Below are 7,021 nucleotides of genomic sequence, written 5' to 3'. Positions count from 1 at the left end.
CTGCAAATGGTTCCAAACGGTTTTATGGTCTATACCCAGTTCCTGGCCAATCGAGCGAGTGCTCACATGCCGGTCTACTTGGATGATTTCAACGATTTTTTCGGTTTCCACGACGATTGGCCTACCAGTACGGGGTGTATCTTCGACAGCCACTAGACCAGAACGAAATCGATCAAACCAACGCTGTGCTGTGCGAATCGTTACAGTATCGGGTCCATAAACTACACGAATTTTTTCGGTCGCCTTCGTTGCAGTTTTACCTTGCAGGTAGTAAAAACGTAAAATATGGCGAACTTCTTGCTTGGTGGACTCCATCTTTGACGCGCTATAACTTGAGACTGAAAAGGACAATCACAACACTGTCAAAACGACACTTGTAGCACAGATTGTCGTCTTTTAATCAGGGGTACGACTAGAACGTCAAATCCCTCATATTGCCAGGTACCCAAAATTGCTGCGGTTCACTGACATTTTGGTTCAATCAATTACTGTTGTTTACAACACGGTCCGGTTATATAGTCGAATAGTGGTTAACTCTAAACTCCATGTTAAATGTGAACACCTCCATGTGAAACCGAAATATAAGAATCGCTCATGCAGTTAGAATAAAGCAGCGCATTTTTCGATTTCAATCCTCGTAAATGATATGTTGATAAACAAATGACGCCATATTGATTTTGATTTTGGGTAGCCTATATTCAATTGATGTCTAACCCCTGCTTTTAATAGCCGTACAGTATGACCGATGCAATTGGCGATCTAACGTACAAATCTACACCTAGGCGGCGCTGCGGTGAAAGTGGTGATGGTTTTAAATTTTACCATGTGAGCTTATAGAAGGTTTGTAGTTCTTTCCATGAATTACAATATTATAATCATAAAAGATTAATTGATTGCGATGAGTTTGTAAGAAATTCAATTCTGCGCAATTTTATATATAACATGTTATTTATTTACCTCTTTCAGTAGTGAAAACTATAAAAATGTTGACAATGGTTGAATTAAAGAAGGAAATTCGAGAGCACAATCAAACACAAGTAGAAAAATGCACGATTCCTGCATGTGAGAACTACCTTGGAAAGCCCGGAAGTAAAATATACGTGTTTTGTTTTTGAGTTTTAGGATACATTAGCATCATTTTCTTAGTTTAAAAACAAAATCCAGATGTCTCACCGATCGTTTACGTTTTGCGTTAGATCGCCAATAAGTACAACACACGATATGTTTAAGTGTTGCCATACATTGACAATATACGACATTTCTTTTTCCCCAACCCAATATCACTCGGACAAGAAGATAAAGAAAATATGTTTTGACGTAGGACTACGTCTAACCGGAAGATATAGGGGGTGAAATGGAAATCTAGGCACTGAACAAGTAGGAAAAAATGCAAGATTTGGAACGCTTACAACTCGAGCATTTCTCAATAGATCGCAATGGTTTTTGCATCAATTGATAGGAAATATATCTACGCATCTATCATAACGAATAACATTTCATTTTTCTTGAGATAAATAATTGAATAATTGTGAAATATCAAACATTGTCAAAATGCACTATGTGCCCATTTTTGATTGGTCCATTTTGTGCTCCTCAAATCGTACCGACCAAAACGGGCAACCAGAGCAGCAGCGAAATAGAATGAAGCACGATTGGAAAGAAAAAAAGAAGAAAATGAACGAAACATTGGTCGCAGTCTCACACATGCGTAATTCTCGAGCCAGCCAGTCAGCTTAAAAATCCCCGCTCCGCTGCCGTAACGATCATTCTTTGTGTGGACACCGACTGGACAACATCGTTGCTGGACGAGCTGGACGGCGAGGGATCGAGTGCCTTTCTCAAGGCAAGAGGGCGGAGGTGGTAGCGCTGGAGTAGAGTAGAGTAGAGTTTTCAAAGGGCCTTTCTCAAGGCTAGAGACGAATGAACTGCAAAAGTTTAAAGTCTCTATAATACAATATCTATCTTCCTTCTTTCCGTAACGATCATTCTCATTCAAACCGTACACCACATCGGTTCGCATCACAACACATCAACAAACCAACCCAAGTAGCCATGTCTGGACATGGTAAAGGAGGAAAAGTGAAGGGAAAGGCAAAATCCCGCTCGAACCGTGTTGATCTGGAGTTTCCCGCAAGGGTAGCTAGGCCGAGCGCGTTAGTACCAGTGCACCAGTCCACCTAGCCGGCGTTATATAGTTTCGGTCGCCGAAGTGATCGAGTTGCCTGGCACACATTCGGTTCGGTGGACATCAAGACAACAGGCAGTTGCAGCGAGTGGCGAGTGGCAAACGCAATCGCAAAACGGCATCAGGTAGCAGAAGAAAAAATTTTGTTCTTTATACAAACTGCTTTAGTGGCAAATCCAGAACAAGGCGGCATCGAGGGCGTTCGAAATGGTTTTTTTAAAAACCACGAGTACTAAGTTTTCTAAATTGGAACCATTCCATAAAACAAGGCGCTTTTCAGGGCCATTAAACCTTCCAAAAAAGAGTTTAGGAAATACAGTTCAATGCTTTCTAAAATAATATCCAAAATAATAATAAAACACAAATTGATTTTTTCATAATTTGTTTGCCAGGATATGATGAGTATGTGAATCTGGCAGTTGTTCTGAGCTTATTGATTTTCACCAATTCTTAAATTGCTTCTAGATTGAAAGTACAGTAATTTACACTTATCTCGACATTTAGCTAATTGAACGGACCTGTAATGCGACATATTTAGTTGGACATTTTTGTAAACATAGAGTTCGGGGTCCAAATTATGACCCCACATTGAAAGTCGATACTGTACCACTGTCATCGCAAATGTTCAATTACAGGTTCAAATCGCCTCCAATGCGACACTGAGTGGTGGTAATGCGACGTGCCATTGAATGTAATTTACTGTACAATATGTCACAAACTGGATGGGAAGAAATTTTCCAACTGTGAAAGCTGTGGCGAGTGGCAAACGCAATCGCTAAATAGAAAGGTTTAGCCGAACAAGATGGGGATATCGAGTGATAACAAAACAATAAACTCTTTAGATTGAAGATAATTTTGTGATCCTGAAAAGGACCCTTTTTAGCCTGCATGTGAATCCAACGAGCGAACAAATCGTAATGAATGTATTTTTTTGCCATCGCTCCCTTTTAACGCTCATTCGTTCGTCTCGTTGGACTCGCCCCTCTGGCTAAGTCTGCCGATTTGTCTCTATCCTGTGAGTGTGTACCGCTAGAGTATAAAACACGCGGACCCCAAAAAAATATCTTATTTTCTTTCAAACCGTAAACCCGTGTGGTTGTACGGCATCGGCATCGTGGACGTAACAAAGGAGGACAAGTTAAGGGAAAGGCAAAGTCTCACTCGAACCGTGCAGGTCTCCAGTTCCCTGTTGGACGCATTCACTGATTGCTCCGCAAGGGTAACTAGGCCGAACGGATTGGTGCCGGAGTACCAGTATACCTAACAGCGATTATGAAGTTTCGGCCGTCGGAGTGCTCGAGTTGGCTTGCAAAGCTGCTCACGACAATCAGAAAACCCGCATCAAGAACAGAGCAGCTTCGGTTCGGCGCTCATCAAGACAACAATTAGTTTCAATGAGTGGCAAAGTGTTTCTCCGGCACGTCGCATTAAATGTAATTCACTGAACAACATGTCACAAGCTGGATGGGAAGAAATTTTCCAACTGTGAAAGCTGTGGCGAGTGGCAAACGCAATAGCTAAACAGGAAGGTTTAACCGAAAAAGATGGGAATATCGAGTGATAACAAAAACACAACACCAAAGGTTCTTTTCAGAACCATCAACATATTCATAAAGAGTAAACAGTAAACTAATCCATTTTTCAGGTAGATAGGTAGGTATTCACGTATGAGAAGAAAATAAAACAATATATTTAAAATATATATTTAACAAAAGCTGTCCCCTTTGTATAGTCCTACGTCACTCCGGTTATGTCCCCGACATTACCCACACGTCTTTTTTAAATCTGTTTTTTCATAGTCCTTTTGCATTAATATTATTGTATGTTATTTTAATTGTTTTGATTTTGTATCCGTGTTTTGATTCCGCGTTCGTGTTTTGACTTAGTGTCCGGTGCTAATTCCGTAAAAATTTCGCTAAGTTTGGTTAAAAGGTTGAGTATTATTTATAACATACGCGGAATCATTAATTTTAGTCTCCTCACATAAAAGCCATCAAGGTAGTATATATTTACTATCGCATTTAAACAATTTTCAAAAGCCCAATTTTATTCATAGACAATGAGCCGATAAAAATGATAAAGTTGTTAAGGATCTTGTCATGTTACTGTGACAAGCTGTTATGCGCTGTTATTGTCTGGATTCTCACTGGATGAGCCCGGAACCCGAGTCGCATCTCGCATCTATCGTATGGTCAAACTGAGTCTTGGAATCGATGAGGACGAAGCTATGAGCACAGATGATACTCCAGCCGCAACTACTGGTGAAAATGTTCCTCCACTAGTGGATGACACCGAGGATGCCACACGCATGAAGAAGTTGATTAAGGTGAAGGTGGAAGCTAGCCATTGTAGTAGTATAGGTAAACCCTCGTGTAAAAATGGGGTAATAGTGTTTGTGAGAGAAGAGCAAAGCACACGTAAATAGATCAATTCACTTATCAGACTGTGTGGCGCTTCATTGACACGAGTCTTTGAATACATTTGAAAAAAAAACAAATAACAATTCAATACTAAAGTAAAATGTATGAACGATATGTTCCGATGAACAATTGCAAATATAAATATATATAGAAGGTGCATTTGCATATGATTCTGATTATACGCGAGCGTAACATGAGCAAATTTATAACACATGCAAATTGAGGCACTTTTGGTATTAACAAGTTCTTCCGCATAGTAACTCGATGTTGATAATTCCTTAATATTTTCCTTCGTTGATCGTATTGTTTTCACATATTCACGTTGGAAAGCCTTAACCCTTCTCTTCGTTGGCCGAGGCATTTAGATTGAATTTAATACTTTTCCGTTTACTGTTTTTGAAAGCATAGGCAGCCGTGGCAGTGTTCCGAGCTCTGCAATACAATTTTCTTACCCAATGTTAAAGTTGCTAAAACTTACATTATAGACCCATTAAACGTAAAAATAATAATTGTATTGATATCAACACAATTTTATTCTATTGATTTTCATGACATGGGACGCTATGACTCCGGAATAACATTTTATTGAGTGGTTTTTATAGCTGTTTCGATGATGTTGTTTGGCATCAGTGTCGAAAAAATAACGATGCTTCCACCAATACAAACAAAACCATTGCAGAAGATTGAAAAACGAAAATTTAACTTTCAGAGCACTTGCTCGAGTTTTCCTACGTTCTTCACTATACGGTGCGAAAGCAGATGAAAATTTAATATCTTGTGAGTAATCGATTAGAGTTTGGTTGATATTACTTGATGGGAAGTGTGCGAAAACGATCATTTTCTTCACACTGTTTCGCAAAATTATTGATTTTCGGGCGAGAGGTGAGGGAGGGAGATGAAAGAAATGAGCGCCATTGTGGCAGCCATTTGTGGCTAGCTTCCACCTTCACCTTAAACATATACGATTTTTAACTACTTAAGTAGCTTTTTGTAGTTTTCGAAAGTCTGATTCATGTTTTTGGAGAAAGGGAACGGTATGCGGAATTGAGTTTCTCGTATCAGTTAGGGTCAACTTCTGTAAACTTACATTTTTATTTTGTTCCGCGTTACAGCGGCTGCAGAAGACGTATATTCTTGTCATTAGTAATAGCATACCAAATACTTGAACTGACTACATGTTGATAATAAATATAAATTATTCCAAAATGCACAGTTCAACTGGATTGCATTCGAAATTGCCTATTTTTCTCCGAAAATTTTCACAATGTAGATGATGACTACATCTTTGAATCTGGAGTAGCAATCGCCCGTTTGGAACGGCGAATGAATCAAATTCTTTGGAAATACCTAATCCTATTTTTGGCTTCCATTGCTCGTACTAGTCGATAGCAAAAGAGAACACGACTTCAAAAGTCACAAATTTTTTTCCACTGCAATCGCCCAGGAGAATTGAGTGAATGTTCATGAGAGTTCATTCAAGGTAAAAATCTTAGCACAGTCGCCTTCACTCAATTTCCAGTGAGGCAATTTTTCCGAGCTGTCGCTTCTCATTCGCGCATCAGAATCAGCTCCAGAGTGGACCATGTATCAATCATTTGTATATTAAATTTAAACAATTTTCAAGCGCCGAATTCAAACCGACACATTTTCTTGAAGCTTATAGGTACCTTGTTGAAATGTGCTTGTAGCCGTTAGTGTAAAATGTTCACATTTTGAGTATATTAAAAAAATAAACTTGGTCCACTCTGACTGAGCGGATCAGTGAAAAATGCTGGTCGTCAGTGTGAATGATCGAAAAATATACTATTTCAGAGTGCGATTTAGACTGAAGCGATGACAATGAATTCGAATTTGAAGAATATTGTCAAAGATGATTGAAAATAAGAAGTTTATATTTAACATGTTGCCGTGCAATCATATTCATGCTTGTAATGAATGGAAGAGCTATTATGCTGAACGCAACCAAAATTTCATGCAGTTCCAACCTTACACCCCTTCTCTCACCATGTTTTATAACAGGATGGTACACTTGGACTCACAACTGTTAATTGATCGAGAAATATTTCGAAATTGTTCAGTCATAGTGAACCAAATCTTAAAAAGTGCTTCATTTGGTTCAGTCAGAGTGGAACATGAACGAATAGGCAGCCAAAGAAGTGGCTTTTTTCGCATGATTCTTGAAGTTTTTTTTTACAATTATCATACGCCAAAGTATTGCCAGAGAGTACCTGACAATTCTGAGAACAATATTGCACCGACCAACTGATAAGAGCGTCGATGCATTTTTGGAGAAGCCTAAAAAACGTGAGATTTGAAGAAGAACGCTATCCGAAACTAGCAAGAAATTATATTGCGAAATACCCGTAACAATTTAGATCGAGAAAGGTTGGTCATCGCGAATGAAGTGTTCCGATCA

Source organism: Toxorhynchites rutilus, chromosome 3, assembly GCF_029784135.1.
Source record: "Toxorhynchites rutilus septentrionalis strain SRP chromosome 3, ASM2978413v1, whole genome shotgun sequence".
Classification (NCBI taxonomy): Eukaryota; Metazoa; Arthropoda; class Insecta; order Diptera; family Culicidae; genus Toxorhynchites; species Toxorhynchites rutilus.
The sequence above is the reverse complement of the archived record's forward strand: the minus strand, read 5'-3'. Positions refer to the sequence as shown.